The sequence below is a fragment of the Marmota marmota genome, unplaced genomic scaffold (genome assembly GCF_001458135.2).
Source record: "Marmota marmota marmota unplaced genomic scaffold, marMar, whole genome shotgun sequence".
NCBI classification, from domain to species: Eukaryota; Metazoa; Chordata; class Mammalia; order Rodentia; family Sciuridae; genus Marmota; species Marmota marmota.
In genome coordinates this window covers 14672304-14693479 of record NW_026000196.1, presented here as the reverse complement: position 1 = coordinate 14693479, position 21176 = coordinate 14672304, and the positions used below count along the sequence as shown (strand labels likewise).

General features: G+C 33.5%; 1 pseudogene; it reads right to left on the bottom strand.

Annotated features, from left to right (window-relative positions):
• Positions 1–20675, bottom strand: part of LOC125612469 — a 94306-nt pseudogene extending 73631 nt beyond the window's left edge.
• Positions 20676–21176: the final 501 nt, after the last annotated feature.

Below are 21176 nucleotides of genomic sequence, written 5' to 3'. Positions count from 1 at the left end.
AAGATATAAGAATTTATTCTTTAGAAAATTAAAAGTACAGAAACTGAAAAAAAATACACAAAAGAGAGGGCTCGATAGTTTATGTTAACTGGTAGAAGAAAGAACTGGTTAACTTAAGGACAGATCAATACAGATTTTATACTCTGTTATAATTTGGATGTAAAATGGCTCCCAAAAGTTTACATGTTAAAGATATGGTCCCCAGATGGTGGTGCTTTGGGAAGGTGGTGGAAACTTGGGGTGGTAGGACTTAGTGGAAGAGGCGGGTCACTAGGGATGTACCTTTGAAATCATATTTTGTGCCCAACCTCTTGTCCTATCTCTCTCTGTTTTCCATCTGACATTAAGTGAGTAGTTCTGCTCTACCATGCTTTCTTCACCCTGATGTTCTGCCCTCCCACAGTCCAATAACAATATTTTCAGCTAAACATGCACTAGATCTTCTGAAATCTTCAGCCAAAATAATTTTTTCTCCTTTAAGTCATTTTCTCAGATATTTTGTCATGACAGAGGAAGCTGACTAAAATACAATCTGAAAGTAGAAAAACAATGATGACAAAGTGGAAGATTTTAAATTTTAATCAAGTACAACATGCCAATTTTTCTTCAAAGATTATGATTTTAGTATGGTATCTAAAATCTTGTCACCAAGTTTGAACTCCTGTGCTTTCTTCTTTATTATTTTAGGTTTTATGTTTAGGTTTTTTATAAAAATTTTTGAGTTTATTTCTGTGTATGTTTATTATGCATCCATGGGGAATATGTTCTAAGTTCCCCAGTTAATACTTAAAACCATGAATAGTATGGAAGTCTATATTGACTAGGTTCTTTTCTATGTAAACATTACTATTTCATTTATAAGTTAGTCACAGTGTGAAATTAACAACTGTATGCAATAATAAAACACTTAATAAACAATGAAGTGGCTCCTTTGTATTCATACATTGTGTATTTGAAAATTTAATCATCTGTGGATAGAAAATTCAGTTTCTATATTGAACACGTGCAGACATTTTGCTCGTGTCATTATTTCCTCAAGGCTACAGTACAGCATTATTTATAAATATTAATAATATTTCACAATTACACTGATTGTTTATTATATTGAATTGTATTAGGTATTATAAGTCATAAAACATATGGAATGATTTTGTAGGTTATATGTAAATATGATGCCATGTTTTGGTCCTAAGGGGCTTGAACACTCAAGGACTTTAGGATCTACAGGAGGTCCTATAAACAACCAAGGCATAAATGAAAACTATAATACAAGATTTTTAGAATTCATGAATTGTTTACTTCTCAAAAGTTCCCCTTAGTATTTGCAGACTACAGTTGACCTTGAATAATTGAAACTGTGGGAAGCAAAACCACAAGGAAGAATTCCTGTACTTATCTCAGTACCACATTGTGTTGATTATTGTAGCTTTATAGTAAGCTGTAAAGCTAGAAAGTTTGAGTCCTCTGATTTTTTTTTTCTTATTTAAAATTGTTTGTTTTGGGTTCTCTGCATTTTCACATGGATTTTAGGAAAGGTTTATCAATTTTTCATGTTATCTGCTGAAATTTTGATACGAAAGTACTGACTTCATAGATTAGTTTGAATAAAATTGTCATCTTAAAAAATATGGAAGTGGAGGATCATCCCTCTACCCCCACACCCAATAGCTCATGACTGGATTTCTTGGGAAGGTCCTGAGAACCAGGCATGCAAAGGAGATCAACTACTGTCTAGCCCTAGGGGTGGGTCAATCTGGTCTCTCTAAAGAAAACACCTCCCAAAAAAGTCCCAGTGGTCTGATAAGAACTAAGCCTCACCTGGTGGAACACCCTTAACAGAATGCTGCAGGAGCTGTATCCTAGGAATGTAGGGAATCAACTCACAGTGCATCCTAAAACATCCCACCTAATACCACTGAGAAGGGAAGCTAAGTTTTATATCAAATTGCTTCGGTCTTAGGCTGTTCCAACTGGCAGCTCAGAGAGCAACACAAAAACAGGAAGGTGATAACAAGATCATTACATAACTCAAGAAAGAATTGGAAAGAAAGACTATTGAACATAGACAGTGACATCATATCTGTTCAATTATTTTGACCATCTCAGTGGAGAAATGTCCTTCGGACTTCACCAAGATTTTGAATATTTTTAATTTAATTAATTTATTTATTTATTCCTCTCTGTGAATTCTGGCTATGCTGATTGGTTCAGAGATACACACACACACACACACACACACACACACACTTATTTATCTCTTTTTCTTTTTCATTCATTTGTTTATCTTGGTTTTTCTTTCTCTCTCATCTTCTCCTGCTAATGGCCAAATTCTATTGTTTTCTATCCTTCTTTCCCAATTCCTTGCTTTTTCTATTTTTCCCCTCATTCTGTATAAACATTACCTGCTAGTTCTCTTCTGCATTCTCTCTGTTCACTTTCTGAAGCTGTAAAATCTTTTCTAATTTCCTTTTTCCTTAATTAAATGTATTTTTCCATTATTCAGAACTCATTAATGTTAATAAAATCATTACTTCTAATAAAATTATTACTGCTGTGGAGGATACAGTTGACATCTGCATGTTTGCTTTAAAGCCAGATCTAGTTCATGGTTATTGTTTATTCTGTTCGCAATTGATGGACACACCATTTCTCTTTATTGGTCACAATTATTGTTGAGGATATCATAGTAGCATCTAGCTATTTACTGTAATGCTGTTTATAGTTTGTTGTTTACAACAGTTGTTCCTATGATTTATTTTATTCCAATCTTAGAGGTGCTGGGAACTTACAGAGACACTAAAAGTTCACAGGTTAGAGATTTTGCTAGTAAACTAAACATTCCCTGACATTACCCAACTCAAAGAAGTGAGGAAACAAAAGTCTCAAACCAACAACAAGGACCTAAGAAAAAACAATCAAAGAAGAAACTTGTTTCCCATCCCTTGGCAGAAAGAAGTCCCAGAACAATAAGATAATTATACAGAAAAGTACGTAACAAAAAAGAAGTGGAGGATTCCACCTTGATTGATGATGTACAAGACCAAGATCTCTGAAAACAAGAGAAAACAGCTAACACCTCCTCAATTCACAGTCTCTTGTAAAAGGATCCCACTAATGTCTAGGTAGATGAAAACCCAGAGAAAGATTATTTAAAAAAAAACTGATTGCTACAATGTTCAGTGAACTAAAATATTTAAGAAGGAATTAAGAGAGCAATTCCAGGAGATGGAAGACCAATTTAATAAAGAAATAGAAATAGTGGAAAGAAACCAAGCAGAACTTCTAGAAATGAAAGACACAATCAATCAAATTAAAAACTCACTGAAGGCATCACTGACAAATTAGATTGTGTAGAAAATAGAACCTCAGCCCTTGAAGACAGAACTTCTTCAGGCATTGACGAAAGGCTAAAAGGTCTGAGTACACAGAAGGCAATAAAGAAAAAAATATAGAAAAGACCAGAACTCTGGGAGAACTTTGAACGACCAAATCTGAGAATCACTGGGATAGAGTAGAACACAGAGGCATAAACTAAATGCATAAAGAATATTTTCAATGGCATAGTTACAGAAAATATTTTCCATATCAGAAGCAAAGTAGACATCCACACATGGTAGGATTACAGGAACACAAAAAGACCTGGTCAAAGAAGCAGCTCACTGGAACATATCATAATCAAAATGCCAAAAATTAAAAATAGGGAAGGAATATTGAAATCCACAAGAGAGAAATATTAGGTCAAATTTAAAGGCAAAGCAATAAGGTTCACTTCTGATTTCTCTACCCAGATCCTAAAATGAAGGAGGTCCTGGAATGAGACATTTCAAGTCCTAAAAGAAAACAACTGACAGCCAAGGTTACCAGACCCAGCAAAACTCAGTTTCAGATCTGAGAGGGAAATACAAATTTTTAATGAAGAGAATAAACTAAAAGGATTCATGAGCACCAAACCAGCACTACTCAAAGATAAACTGCACACAGAGGAACTGAAAAACAATTACCAGAACTCCCAAAAGAGGGAGTTCATTAGAAGAATAATCCACTAAATGAGAATCAAGACAAGATAAAATATAGCAAAAACCCAAAATGATGGGAAACCACAGACACATTTGTACTAACACTGAACATTAATGGTCTAAACTCCTCAATTAAAAGACACAGATTAACAGAATGGATGGAAAAAAAAAACAAGACCTGATAATGTGCTGTTTGAAGAGTTGTCTTGTATACAAAGATATCCACAGGTTGAAAGCAGAAGGATGGCAAAAAGTATTCCAGGAATATAATACAAGAAAACAAGCAAGAGTAGCTATTCTCATAATCTGACAAAGCAGATTTCAAGCAAAAGTTAATCAGAAGAAACAAAGAAGACCACTACATTCTAAAAAAGAGAAAAATCCAATAAAAATATATAATCATAGTAAACATTTATGCCCCAAATATTATCAATGCACTCAATTACACAGAAAAAATACTTCATGAAATTAAATACTACATGGATTCTAACACAATATGAGGATTATTATTTGAAAATTTATACTTCAATAAACATTGACAAATTTCTAGGCACGTTTGACCTGACCAAATTGAATCAGGAAGACATAGAAAACCTAAACAGACCAATATCAAGTCATGAAATTCTAACAGAAATGAAAAGGCTTCCAAAAAAGAAAAGCCCAGGACTTGATGGATTCTAATCTAAGTTCTAAGATCTTTATAGAATAATATACATCAGTCTTTCTCAAATTATTTCATGAAATTGAAAGGGAGGGAACAATGTCAAATACTTTTTATGAAGCCAGTATAACCCTGATACCAAAACTAGACAAAGACACACCAGAAAAGAAAACTGCAAGCTAATATACCTGATGAACACAGATATATAAATATATATATGTAATATAAATGTAAATCCTTAAGAGAATATTAGCAAACCACATTCAACAACATATCAAAGAGATAATACACCATAATCAAGTGGGTTTCATTCCAGAGATGCAAGGTTTATTCAACATATACAAATCAATGAATGAAATTTCTCACTTAAACAGAATTAAGGACAAAAACCACATGACCAACTCAATAGATGTGAAAAGACCTTTGTAAAGTCCAACACCAATTCATGTTAAAAACACTGGAGAAGGTAGGGATAGAAGGGAACTTAACATTATAAATACCCTTTATGACAAACCCAAAGCCAATATCATACTAAATGGAAAAAAATTAAAAAATAGAGAGAGAAGTTCATTCCCTTTAATTGCCTAATAGTATTCCATTCTATATAGCTATATTAAAGATTTTTTTAAAAAATAATAAAACTTTCACCAATTGAAAGACCATTTAAGAGTAAATATCTAAGAGTAGAAGTGCTGATTCGCATCGTAGTGCATTTAACTCTACAAACAAAACTTAGTTGGCTGACCAGTTTGCATTTCCATCAGCAATGCATGAGAGTGACATTTATTCCACAGTTCTTTTCAGTACTTGGTATTTACGGTGTTAAATGAATACCTTGTTTTGCTGCACTTCACTTTATCATATATTGAATGATCTTTAAAAAAAATTGTAAACATTTTAGCCTATTGTTGAGGCCAACTGTTCAGGAAATAATATTCCTTTGAAAGGATTTCTGTCTACCAGATACATTGGTGCATATATACAATACTATACTCCCAACAACTCAGGAGGCTGAAGCAAGAGGATTGCAAGTACAAAGTCAGTTTTCACAACTTAACAAAGCCCTGTCTCATAATAATAATAATAATAATAATAAAAATAAAAATAATAATAGGTTGGAGATGCAGCTCAGTGTCAGAGAACCCCTGGGCTCAATCCCATTGCCACAAATAAGAACATAAATGAATAAATAAAATTATTACTGTCGTTTAGCAACTGGGTCTCTAAAGAGCTCTGATGGAGAATGATGATAATATTAGCCCTGTGTACATGTCTGCTAACACAATGTCCATTTTTCAACCCATGCAACAAGGACTAATTTTGACTTTTAAAACTTTATTACTTATGATACCCAGCTCTGAGACTCCTTCCCTACAGAGAAGTCTGTCCCTGTTTTATCCTTTAAATAAAACTTGTTTTCTACACTTGAAAAAAATTATTGTTTAATAAACACATTTCGTAATGCTATGGCTGCCATCTTCCTTCTCATGAATCTGGAAAAAAGCAAATTAAAAAACCTCTGGAAAGGATTCATAATTCTAGAAGCAAATAAAACATTCGTGATTCACAAGAGGAGGTTGAAATATCAACATCAGCAGGAGTTTGGAAGAAGTTTACTTTAGGCTTCATGGCTGAATTTGAGAGATTTAAGACTTCAGTTTAGGAAATAGGTGCAGATATTGTAGAAATATCAAGAGAAGTAGAATTGGAATCCAAAGATATGATTAAACTGCTGAAATCTCATGATAAAATTATTGGATGAGGAGTTGTTTTTTATGTATCAGCAAAGGAAGTACTCTTGAGAAAGAATCTACTCCTATAGAAGATGCACTGAACATTGTTGAAATGACCACAAAGGATTCACAATATTGCATAAACTTAGTTCATGTAGCAGTGGCAGGGTTGAAAGGATTGATTCAAATTTGAAAAAAAAAAAAAAAAACAACTCCTGCAGGTAAAATATTACCCAAAACATCACCTGTTACAGATGAATTTTCAAGTAAGAAAGAGTCAATCAATGCAGCAAGCCTCAATGTCTTATTTTACAAAATTGTCAGTTATTACAATTTCTGACAACCATCACCCTGATGAATTATAGCACTTGACCTATAGAAGGTGCTCAACAAATGTAAATTAATTCTGATTCTTGGGTATTGTAACATGATTTTGGCTGCAAAAAAACACGAGAGTTTAGAAGAAACTGATTAGAACTCTCTTGGATTACTTTTATAATTTTTATTTAAGAATCTAGAAGCCAGTAAGAACATCTATAATTCATGGAAAGTAGTCCCAATTGCAACATTAAAAGCAGTGTGGAAAAGTAACTCTCATGGGGAAAAAATATTCCACTAGCAAAAATATTACAACTTGCTGAAGGTTCAGATAATTAGCATTTTTATCAATAAAGTATTTTAAAATTAAGATATATATGTGATTTATTCAAGCTTAATGCTATTGTACACTGAGTCAATAAACATAAATTTTATGTGCATTTAGAAAACAAAAAATAATGTGTGATTCACTTTATTGAAATATTTGCTTTATTGTGGTAGTCTGGACCCATACTCACAATATTTCTGAGGTGTGCTTGTATTTGTTCAGTTTGTTCTAATAGGTATGTGTAGTGGTATTTTATCATTGTTTTAATTGATGTTTTATCACATATTATAAGGTGAAATATATTTTCTCATGCTTATTTGTCATATAAGTGTTTGTTCATTTCTGTTCCCAACATTTTAATTTGGCTACTGCAGTTCATAATTTTGACTTTAGAGAATGTTATACATTCTATAATCAAGGCTTACATGAAATGCATAATCTTCAAATGATCTTTTTTTCTCAGCCTGCAGCTAACCTTTCATTATTTCAACAATATCTTTTGTAGAGCACTTTTAAATTTTTGATAAAATATAATTTATTACTTTTCATGCTTCTGGTATTATGTCTAAGAATTCTTTGGTTACTTTTAGGTCATGAAATTTTATTCTCAGATTTTTTTTTAATATTTCAAATTTTTGTTTATGATCTAAAACCATTTGTTGAAAGCCTATCTTTTCTCCACTGAGTTATTTTTGCACTTTTGTCAATTCAAATAGTCATATTGGTGGATTCTGTTTCTGGATACTCTATTGTATTCCACTGCTCTATTTGTCTATCTTGTCTATCACTGAAATTATGCTATCTATAGTTCTATGTTGAGAGAATTGACACCTTTATTGTTTTTATTTATTTTTTCAAATATTTATTTTTTTAGTTGTTGTTGGACACAATACCTTATTTTATTTATTTATATGTGGGGCTGAGGATTGAACCCAGGATTTGCATGTGCTAGGTGAGCACTCTACCGCTGAGCCACAACCCCAGCCCAATACCTTTATTTTTAATCCAGGAACGAGATATAGCTTTCCTTTCATTTTTCTCTACTACTTTTAATTAGCATTTTCTAGACTTAATCTTGTTGATGTTTTGTCAGATATATGCCTAAACATTTCATGTTTTGATCTACTTTTTAATTTAAAATTTTCAAATGTTCATGGTCATCTGTCAAAATGCTATTGATTTTTGTGTGTTGATCCTAAATCCTTTAACCTCACTGGACTCAATTGATTATAGGATTTATTATGTATACCCTGGATTATCTATATTAACATTATGTCATCTGAAATAGAACTTATTTTAATTCCCTTTTTAATTTATGGGCTTTTTCATTCCATTTTCTTGATATTTTGCAATAATTAGAAATAGCAGTACTCTACTAAGTGGAAGGGCTTACAGTGTACATCATTGCTTTCCTCCCAATTTTAGGGGGAAAAATCAATCTTCCACTGCTATGTATCATGTAAGCTGCAGGATTGCTTGTGACTAACCTTCCTCAAGTTGAAGACACCATTTTATCACTGGTTTGCTGAGTGTTGTTTAGATGAGCAGACACTAAATGTTCTCAAATGATTTTTTCTGCATTAGCTGATGTGATCATATATCTTGTTTTTATCAGATTTTTAAATAAATTGAATTATATTAGTTTTCAAATGTTGACATATATACATATTTATATATCTATCAATATGCATCTTATGTATACTTATGTGTATAATTAAAATTTTAAATGCAAAATACTGTTGAATTATTTACTTTAAAATCGTCTCTTTGTAATAGACTGCAAATTATTATTTTTTTTCTCTTTAGGCTAAGATTGAAGTATATATAAACACTATGTGATGGTACAGAAAGAAAACCACTTATTTTATGTTTAATATCTAAAAGCAGGAGAGAGAAAGAAATCCTCTGATTTCCATGTGCCCATCACAAGGCTTTCCAATTACAGATTTGATACTCTGGATTTCAGGTTTGAATTATTCCAATGTTAATGTAGAAATAATTAGTGTACATAAACAAATATGCATACAATTTTTGTTCTATTTACTCTTCACTACTGTTTTTTTTTCCTTTGTGCAAATTTGTTTAAAAGAAAAAAACGTAATTACTTCTTTCAGATCAAACATAAGTAACAGCAAACTTTTTCAAGGGTTGCTTTTTTTTAAAAAGAATATTTGACTATGAATGATAGGAAAGATAAAAACTATAGCCTTTTTATTTCATTTTGCACAATCTTTGCTTGTTTTTGTACGTAAGTAATGATAGGTACATAAAATTTGATCTGACTACTGTGTAATGATTTACATATTTTCAGCTCATTTAAAGCATATTGTTATTCCCTGTGATTCTTTTCTTTCCTCCTCTCCTACACCCATGCCACTGCCTAATTTTACAGATCTTGAGTTAACAAGACTCTGGTGGAAGAGCCATATTCTTTTTTCTGTTTGTTTGTTTTCCCTCAACCATTTTGGCTAGTTGAAAGGACCTATTGGTCTCCACAGCTCTGTTTTGATCTTTGTTCTGAGACCCATTATGCCATTAGAGGTTTTCATGATTAGTGTGTTGGTCATCTTAGTGATTTTGGTCCTTGCTACAATGTCAAGACAATTCAGCTTTTTTTTTTTTGCCCAAAAGCCTGTGCAGTCTCATTCCAATTGTTAAGGACACTTTTCTTTTCTCAACCATGAAAAGCTTCAAATTTCTGGGCTCTCCATTCCCTTTCAATTCAGCTTGTGAACTATTTTGTGATGAGTTCATCTCTGTCTTAAAATGCCTTGTCAAATGCAACCAGTGGCCACTAATAAATACCATACTAACTTTGGATTCTAGGACTGTATTTTTAGAGCTGTGAGTTTTTAAATATATTAGCTACCTTCAAAATTATCTCACATAACATTGCTTCAATTCTGTTATCATTATATATGCATTGTTTTTTTTGTTTTTTGTTTTTTGTTTTTTTGCATCAGCCTCTCAGAACAGCTCCCTTTATTTTTGGCCTCCAATAAATTATGCTTACTTTATTATTCTTGCTATGGCAATACTCTTCTTGTCATCATCAGTTTCTTTTTAAAAAATTATTTATTCTAATTTGTTATATATGACAGCAGAATTCATTACAATTCATATTACACATAGAGAGCTCAATTTTTCATATCTCATGTGTACACAAAGTAGAGTCTCACCATTCGTGTCTTCATACATGTACTTAGGGTAATGATGTCCATCTCATTCCACCATCTTTTCTACCCCCATACCCGACCCCTTCTCCTCCCTCTTCTTTGCCATATCTAGAGTTCATCTAATCCTCCCAAGCTCCACCCACCCCAACCCCATTATGGATCAGCATCCACATATCAGAGAAAAAGTTTGGCATTTGTTTTTTGGGGGGGATTGGCTTACTTCACTTAGCATTATATTCTCCAATTCCATCCATTTACCTGCAAATGACATGATTCTCTTTTAATGCTGAATAATATTCCACTGTGTGTGTTGTGTATGTATGTGTATATGTTTGTGCGAATATATATATATATTCACTGTGTATATATATAATATTATTATTATATATATACACAGTGAATTTATATTTATTATTTAATTTAATATTATTAATATATTATAATATATATAATATTCCACTGTGTGTGTTGTGTATGTATGTGTATATGTTTGTGATATATATATATCACATTTTTTTACCTGTTCATCTACTGAGGGCATCGATGTTGGTTCCACAGTTTACTTTTGTGAATTGTGCTGCTATAAACATTGATGTGGCTGTGTCCTTGTAGTAGGCTCTTTTTGAGTCCTTTTTTGGATATAGACAGAGGTGTGGGATAGCTGGGTCAAATGGTGGTTCCATTCCAAGTTTTCCAAGGAATCTCCATACTGCTTTCCAGATTGGCTGCACCAATTTGCAGTCTCACCAGCAATGTATGAGTGTGCCTTTTCCCCCACATCCTCGCCAACACTTATTATTGTTTGTATTCTTGATAGTTGCCATTCTGACTGGAGTAAGATAAAATCTGAAAATAGTTTTGATTTGTACTTCTCTAAGTGCTAGAGATGTTTAACTTTTTAAATATATTTTTTGATTAATTGTGTATCATCTTCTGTGAAGTGTCCGTTCAGATCCTTGGCCCATTTATTGATTGGGTTATTTGTTATTATGGTGTTAAGATTTTTGAGTGCTTTATATATCCTAGAGAATAGTCCTGTATCTGATGTGTGTGTGGTGTTAATCTACAAAGTCGACATTATGTTATGAAAATAAGCAAATCTAATTTTTTTCTTTTTAATACTCTGACACATATTTAATTTTTATTTTTTTAAAGTGACAGATAAAAATATACATATTTATCATGTGGTGATCCAAAATCTTGCATGTTAATACAAAAGCATTTATTTTTCTCTCCTCCTGCATGTTCATCACTCCAAGAACCAGGCTGATCAACATCATCTGGAGAGAGGTCAGTTAATGTTTTCCTAAAGGACCATATAGTAAATATTTTAGAATTTGTAAGTCCTGTAGTCAAATTCATAGGGTCTCTGGAGCAACTACAAAATTTTACAATGGTATTAGAAATCAAGCATTGATTTTATGAAAATTAATTGGTGAGAATACATTGCCCAAAGGTTTTATTTACAAAAGAATGAAGCCAGTCAGTTCCTAATTTTCTGATTTGATATGGTGCATTAGAGGTCAAAATGGCATTAGGAAAAAGCAGCAGCTACCTGAATCATGTGTCCTTACTCACCTGAGGAAACTATATCTTTTATTGCATTTCATTTCTAGAAACAGTCTTACAGCCACACATACTTTAAAAGTCGAAAGCTGCAATGTGCCTGGGTAAAAAAACAGTAATATTTACTAGTAACTACTAATAGTGAATTTCATGAGTTGGGTAGGAATGAGAATGGGAAGGAAAAAAACCCAAAATTTAAAAAAATAATAATAAAAAAGCCAAAAGAAAAGAAATTTGTAACAAAATGCCTATATTGTAATTATAGTTCCATATGTTATATGTGTGTAAATCTGTATGATTTGTGTTGTTGCACATGTAAAGACTTGTGAAATGATTTTTACTTATGATATAGCACAATAGGTCTCAAAACATTTGATGTAAAGCATAGTACTTAAGAAGATAAATTTCAGTAGAACATGTACTTTATTCCTAAGAATTATGTTATAGGGAGGAGGTTTCAATCTAAGCTATTAAATTATATCATTATTTAAATTATTTCTGAATATTTTATTCTGTTTGATGATATTGAAAGTGGAATTGCTTTCTTGATTTCTGATATTTTTCCTGGGTGTATTGAAATATTACTGATTTTTGCATTTTGATTATGTATCCTGAAAATATGCCAATTTTTTATTAATTCTAACAACTTTTTTGATAGTATTTAGTTTTCTATATGTAAAATAATCAGCAAATAGAAACAACTTCCTCCTTTCTGAGTTGAATGCCTTTTATTTGTTTTTCTTGCCTGGTTGCTTTGCCTAGTATTTCCAGTACTGTATTGAGTAGAATTGAGGAAATGGATAACCTTGTCTTGTTCTGGATATTATGTTAGCTGTGGTTTTGTCATACATGATGTTTAGTATGTTGAGAGACATCTATATCTAATTTTCTGAGAGTTTTAGTTATGAATTGATGCTGAATTTTGTCAAACTGTTTTTCTGCACCTACTGAAATGATCGTATCATTTTAAACTTAATTTTGTTATTGTGGTTTTATCACATTTATTAATTTAAGCACATTGAACCATCCTTGTATCCCAGAGAGGGACCCTACCTGTGTGATACATTTTATGTGCTGTTGAATTTAGTGGGTTAGTATTTTGATGAAGATTTTTACATCTATGTTAATCAAAGGTATTGGCCTCAAATTAATCTTCCTCCTTGCCTCCCTCCTTCTTCCCTTTCTCCATTTCTCATTCTTCTTTTTCTTCTTCCTTTTTCCTCTCTTTCATTCTCTACTCTCCCTCTCTACCTTCCTTCTCTTTTATTCTTCTTTCTTTTTATAATATCTTTTGTAATAGCTTTGATATCAAGGTAGTGATGATCTTATAAAAGGAATTTAAAAGTGTTTCTTCCTCTTCAAAATTTTGGAATAGATTGAGCACGATTGGTGTTAATTCTTTTAATATTTGGTAGAATTCATCTAGGAAGCTTTCATGTGCAAGATTTACTTCATTAAAAGGTTTCTAATTATTCATCAAATATACATTTTTGTTACTGGTTTGTTGTAAGGAAAAATAAAAAGAGACACAGAGACAAGATGCATAGGCAGGAAATATGGCAGAATGGCAAAATGGCCAAGCTGCCAGATTTATTTATATCTATAGGTTAATTTAGGTCATTGGTATCATTAGTTCATATTGTTCATTGTATTATTAGGCAGGGTACAGCCTGAGCAAAATTATGCCACTTATTCCTGTTACATACTTTGTTGCAATGTTCAATGTTCAGAGCTTTGTGTAGCTCTCAAAAAAGTGGGATGTATAAAGTTACTGTTACCTGTACAGGCTCAGTGAAACACTGTGGTTGCCTAACAAGAGAATTCCTTTATTCCAAGGAGCTGTGTGCCTGAGATCAAGGTTGAAGCTGATAAGACTCTAGCCCAGAGCCTCCTCATGAAGGACATTGCTACAGCAGCTAGGCATTCTATCTTTGCACAGAAATTTTCTCAGCAGCCAGGCATTGCACATGCATTAGTTATCTTACTAGTTCCTAGGGAAAAAACTGCAGGGCATTCTAAGAGTTGGAAACACAGTACCTGTTACCCCCTGGGAGTTTGCTCACCAGAGGAATGCTTACTGATACATTTCCACAGTCAGAATCCCTACAGTTTGTTTAGATTTTTTACTTAATTATGAATCAGTCTTACTAAGTTGCATATTTTTGTTAACTCATCTATTTTTCAAAACTATATAATTTTTGACTAATAATTTTTAAATAATATTATTTTAGGGTGCTTTGTATTTCTATGATACCAGTTGGAAGATCCCCTCTTCTATAAAATTTTATTTGAGGTTTCCTTTTTTTTTGTCAAGATAAAAGTTTGTTGAATATTATTTATGCTTTTAAAAATACACTCTTGGTTTTAGTAATCTTTTCTATTCTTTTTCTAATATCAATTTTCTTTATTTCTGCCCTGATCTTTATTATGTTCTTCCTCCTACTGATTTTTGCCTTAGTTTTTTTCTCCTTTTTCTGGTTTGCTGAGGTGTAAAGTTAGGCTGTTTATTCAAGATCTTTCTTCTTTCTCAACACAGTCATCGATTACTATCAATTTCTCTCTTACAAGTACTTTCTCTATATCACATAAGTTTTGATATTTCCATCTTCATTTGTCTCAAGATAGTTTCTTTTTTAAAGAAACTATTTCCTTCTCATTTCTTCTTTGGTCCCCTGGTTGATGAGGAATATGTACTCAATATCCATGATTTGTAAATCTTTCTTGCTTTCTAGTTTTATATCACTATGATAAGAAAAATTAGTTAATATTATTTTAATATTCTTAAATGTGTGAAGCTTTTTTGTATGTCCTATTCTGGAGAATATTTTGCTCGTGCTTGAAAAGAATGTGCATTTTTCTTCTGTTGGATAGAATATTGTGTGTTTGTTAGATCTATTTGATCCATAGTGTTGATCAACATTGATTTCTGTATTGATATTTTGTCTAAATGGTCTATTCACTGTTGAAAGTAGTGTTTTAAAATTCTCTACTATCTAGTATAATGCTGTCAAGTTCCTCTCTAGTTTTGTAAATATTTGTGACCCTGATGTTGAATGTTTTATCTATTTATAACTGTTATATGATCTTGTAAATTGACCTCCTTGTCATTAAATATGACTTTTTTTGTCCCTGGATAGTTTTAACTTAAAGTCCTTTTTAATATAAATATCTTTAATTCTGCTTTTCTGGTTACCATTTGCATGAAATAACTTGTTCCATTCCTTCTCTTTCAGCTTGTGTGTATCCTTAGAGCTATAGTGAATCTATTAAAGGCAGCATGTAGGAACAGAGAGTGAAGTCTGATCTTCTTTTTAAATCTATTCAGTCACTGTACTTATTTTAATTGGGGAATTTGTATTTAAAGAAGTTTTTGATAGGTAAGAACTTAATACTGTGATTTTGTTAATTGTTTTCTGACTATTGTGCAGTTCTTCATTCAACTCTTTCCCTTCGGATACCTCCTTTTCTGATTTAATGCTTTTTTTAAAAATAGTGATATTACTCTGCAGCCATCAAATTGTGTGAAGAACTTTAAAGGGTCTGAAGGATTTTATCTATTTATGTGCTTTTCAAATTTAAAATATGCCTGATTTATGAAAGTTGACTAAATACATGCGACTCCTAGATAAGAGACAAATGACTATTACTCTTACACAAAAGGGAGTGTGAACACCATACTCATTGTGTCTCAAATTCCCCCAAAGACATTGGAAATGGAGTGCAAGAAGAATGCTATACACCCAGTGTGGAAGATCACATCTGAAGTGTTCTGAGCTTAGACAGACTAGAAATGTTGAAAGAGAATTCCAGCAAACTTGTCCAAAGTTGACCCAGGAAGAGGCAATAAATATCTTTATTCTACTGGACAGAAAACAACTCTTCCCTCTGCCCTCTAGAAAAAATAAACTATTTCTATTTTTCAAAGTTCATATATACACAAACATTTTTTAAAGATATTTTGGAATAAAAACAGTCTATGATTCCACCCACAAGACATGGAGAAACATGAGAGACACAGTGGAAAGTTGTTTTCCAAAACTTATTTCTCCTATTATGGCTACTATTACTGCCACTTCATTGGAGATAAAATGTAATTTCTTCTGGGCCTTCTCAACATCCCCATTACTGAAGATGCAAACTCTTCCTATTCTAGGTATGTTGGCTAAGATCATTATGCTATATGAGTAAAGTTGACGTGTTTAAGATGCCTGTGAATATAGGTACGGGTTGGTACTTCTGGTAATATATTCCCCTGAATACAAGGAGTAGCACTTAGAAATCTCAACAGTCCTCTTTAAACAATATTCTTTAATTTTTGAAAAAAATAAAGTAGAAACAAAACATAGCAGTCAAACAAACAAAGAATCAATAGCAGCATTTGTATCAATCACAGCATTTGAGTACCTAGGTAAACATTTATTATTTGTCTTACCTGAAGGTAAATAGTTGAGGTATTTAAGAGAAATACTTCAACTTTACCCACATCACAGAATAATCTTGGCCAACACACTTACAGCAAGAAGAGTCTGCATCTGTATATACTCTAATTTTTATCTGAGAGCTACCATTGCATTTTTAATTACAACTGAGAAGATGCATAATAAAAAGCATTGTCAAAGAATGCAAAATATTCCTATTGTTTATGTAAATGTGCTGATTCTTAATGACTGAATCCTAAGAGAAACCCATTCCTTTAACAAACACCATTGTGGGACTTGGCTCTTTCTTGTGTTCATACTTCTTTTCTTGAACAAACATTTTCTGCCACACATTATTCATTTCATAACTTCATATTTCACATTTATTTCTTGAATTTGAAATTAAGAGTCAAAGTTTGAAATTAAGCCTGGTGAAAGATAATGACTGCTGCAACTTTCACTTCAACAGAGTATTAGACTCAACTGTTTCTGAAAGTTTTATACAGAATAAATTTGAGAAGTTAATAATCTCTCATCTATGAACTCACTAACCTGATTATTTATAAACTAAATGTTCTTATGTTCTTAATTCCTTTTTACTAAAATTAGCAGCCATCTCCTATATTTCCTATGTATTATGCATAGAAATCTTGCTGAAATGCACCACTATCTCCTGAACAGCTATCACTTCAAAAGCACCAATGCCTTTAAAATTTCTTTTATGATTATTCAAATCTCTGATCATTAGATTGAAATTGAATAAATTAAGATCTGATAATCCACAGATTTACTTCAACGGAAATCTTATGCTGAAAGAAGTAAGAGCCATGCATATGATTGGTATAATTAACAATGATACTTGCTTAGAGATATTCAAACTGGTAAATTTTATTACAAATCTGAGGTCAATATGTACTAACTGCTTTATGCATGCTGCAGATTACTTTCTGTACTGACCAATGATATATTTTTCAAACACTGATTACAGAGTATGTAATTTGTAAGGGAAATGCTAAAATCTGTCTAAATTTTGCACCAGATGGAGGAATTACCTTTCTTATACTGGATAATTTAACTTATAAAACGTAACAAAGCAATAGGAAAAATAAGACAGAGTAATATAGCAAAGCTCAGTAAACTATGCTGATAAGAACCAACAGGTGAGAAATCAGGAAAAAAAAATTAAATGAAGGCCAATAGGCCAAACATGTGAATTCCTTTTTTAGATCAAAGACTAGAATTAAGACTGTACAGGAAAAAAAAAAAGGTAAATACCAGGTTCATGGAAGAACAGAGAGCAATGGAGGAAGAGCAACAGGGGGATTTTAGTCAATTACCACAAACAGCATGGAAATGTGCTTAGTATACCTAATTAGTTGCCATGTAGGCTTAGATAGACATAAAAGCACAGAGGATAATAACCTTGACCTATCAATTCTCCTTGCAATTCCTCTGTGGATAGTTTTGTATGGTATTGCTAAAAAGCTATCAGTAAAAGATTTATAAAATATACTATAAATACAATTTTTTCAGTACACACAGTATACCCGTCAGCTAGACCTGCCATACCAGGAGAGCCATACATCACATGTCACAGAGTAAGCCCTGTGCTGGCTCATTCAGATGAACCTGAGCACCTGGGTGCCCCTTAGGAATTCATGCTAAATACTAATTCTGGCATGGCAACCTGGCTAGGGGCAGAAATTTTTGTTTTTAAAGCAAACTTTATGAGCTAACAAATAGGAAATGACTGAACTGGAAAGGTCCCATGAGGGGTGTTTTCTAAAGCTTTGTAGTTGTTCATTAGTTATTTCTGGCAAAACACATAAACGAAAAACTACTGGAATCTTTATCTTATCAAGAAACAAAATCTAAGGCTTTAGTGGTGAAGAAACAGGCAGCTCTCTTTTCTGATCAGTATATTAAGACAAAATGAATGAGTGCTGAATAACAAACCATAGGCCAGGGGATGTGCATATTGAAACCTTTGATAGAGGAAGAAGATTCTGCAAGGACCTATGTAGGCAATGAAGAAGAAAGCAATTCATTCATTTTATTCACAGGAGCATTCCACATCTGGCTAGTTTCTGTTTATGCTACAGAACAAACTTGTTTGGGGATCCACAAAATTAATTGTTGATAATAGAAAAAACCAAGGGAAGATTATAGCAGTCAATATATGAAAAAATTTTAATTTGGGCAGGAACTAACTGTATTACATATGGACATGCATCTATATGTGTATATGTATGTGTGAATGTTAAGTCTTTGTTTTATAATAAAATATATGAGAAATAGAAAGATGAAGTATGATATTGATGGAAATTATATAAAAAGACATATGCTACCATTCAAATGAATGTGCCCTGGAAAATTCATAGCTTGCAACTTCCCAAGGTGATTCTGTTAAGAGGTGGGGCCCTTTGGGAAATGATAAAGTCACTCTGAACTCTGTTCTCATGAATTGGATTAGAAAAAGAGGCTGCAGGGAGATGCCTGGATCTTCCATCTCTTCTTCCTTGTGAAAAAGGCATTCATTCCTTTTTGCCCTTCCACTCCTTTGACAATGGGAGAACAGTGTTCATCCATTTCCAACATGTGAAGATGAGGTTGTCGCAAGAAAATTCCATGCTGATAAAATTTCTCACCAGGCATAGCATCTGCTGACTCTGTGATCTTGGACTTTATTGCCTCCAGAAAAGTAAGAAATAAGTTTTTATTGCTTATAAATTACCCAGTCTCCAGTATTTTGTTATAGGAGCAAGAGGGCACTAAGGCAACATCTAACCAAAATGAAAAGTGTTGATTGAAGGAAGGTGAATGTGATAGGAAAGATGGCCACAAATAGTAAATGATGCAAAGAAAGAATCAATATGGTAGAAAGTAATGGCATAATTTAAAAATTTGAAAACTGTCATAGCTAAAGCATATAAAAATTTTAGCCATTCAGATCCTCTCTATATGAGTCATAGAAAAAACAAATGCTAAGCTGGCTTGATGAACGGAAACGTCTGAAGTAGAGCACCTTCAAGGTTATCAAATTCACTGGCTCAATAACATCCTCAAAGATACATATTTTCTTCCCATATTGCTATCTTATCATCATTGTGGAGCTTTATTATAATGTATTTGGCTTCAAATACTTATTATTTCTTTTAATATAAATCTTGAAATTTAAGATCAAATAAAGAGAGAAATCTTTCAAACATACTAACCATGGAGTGAAACTGTAAAGATTTCTACTGGAATTTTTTTTTTAAATAATAAAATTATGTTATCAAATGTATCTTATAAAGCTACTAAGGGCCTGATATTATACTTAGATGTACTAAGAAATTCATCGAAGAGTGTTAATAATTATCAGGTATAATTATATTATTTATTATTTGACATTAATACCATATAAATTTGGGTGATTTCCAATTTTAAAAGAACTATTTTATTTTATTTATTTATTTCTGGTACTGGGGATTGAACTCAGGGGTGCTTAATCACAGATCCACATTCCCTACCCCTTTTTTTATATTTTATTAGAGAAAGGGTCTCACTGAGTTGTTTAAAGCCTTGCTAAGTTGCTGAGGCTCATTTTGAAATCAAGTTCCTCCTGCCTCAGCCTCCGGAGTCACCAGGATTACAGGCATGTGCTACTGTGCCTGGCAACAATTTTATTTTTGTAAATAGTTTTTGATAGAACACACACACACACACACACACACGCGCGCGCGTGCACATACCTGTTATAAAACAAATTTTATGTATCAATCAATCAATATTTTTAAATTACTTACTTTAGGACCCACTTTCACTCAAAATATAGTTTAAGAAAGATGTGATATATTTACCCTGAAAGCAGATTTCAAAATAAAAACAAGAGAAGATCCAAGATGGCAGGCTAGAGGGAGGCTGCATTCTGTGTCACTCAGGGACCTGGGATTCAAGTCGTGGGAATACTGTTTCTCTGCGAGTGATTAAAGGACCCCCAACAGGTGCTCATGCTCAGGAATCACAGCCACTGTGCCTGCACAGGTCTCCAGGCCTCAGCTTCAGAACAAGACCCCAGTCACTCACCTATGCAGGACCTCTGTGTGCCCCAGCAGCAACACCAACATCAGCATCCGCACAGGACTCCTGGCTGCCTACCCACACAGAAATCCTGGCCCCTGCTCCCACACAGGACACCCAGCCACTACCCATGCACAGGAATTCCAGCTGCCAGTCCCATGTGGTCTCCCATCTATCAAAGTGGGGTGCCCCAGTTACCTCCATCTTGGGACATTGCAACCACCACCACAGTCCCCTACATTTGGTAAACTGCACCTGGAGACACTGCACAGGGTCTGGAGATGGCCGCCAGCCGCAACACTGCATGCCACACAGCTGCATACCTGAACACACTACCGGCACCATTGCCCAGTCCCACCCAACCCAAAACACCATTGCTGAAGGCAGCTGCCTCCATCTTAGGACACCTTCGTTACCATCTTTAGTTGGGGCACCCCCCACTTTGGAACACCTAGTGGGGCTTAGAATCAAAATCAAGGTACCTATAGTCCTCAATTTCCCCCTCTCCCATACAGCCACTAACCCAACACAGTGCTTGTGGCTATGTGGCCAGTCTATAACTCCCCAAACCGGGTCCTGAGCTGCCCAATACAAAACAGCTCTCCACAAGAGGTGCGTAGCCCCCAGACTGCAGCCCACAAGACCTCTGGAGAGAGAGGTTCTTGATTGAGGAATAGAAAGGAAGGGAGGGAGGGAGTGAAATATAGTTTAGAGACTAAATTAGAGACCAGGAATTGTGAGGTTTACAGAAACTATAAGGAGATAAGACCAAGCACCCACATCACATGATCAGGCCCCAAAGGAGATCCTTGGGGTGCAGTCTCTCATTGGGACAGCAAGTGCTATTCTCCACCTCCAAGATCTCCAGCCCCTAGACCAACCCTTCCACCCTATAACC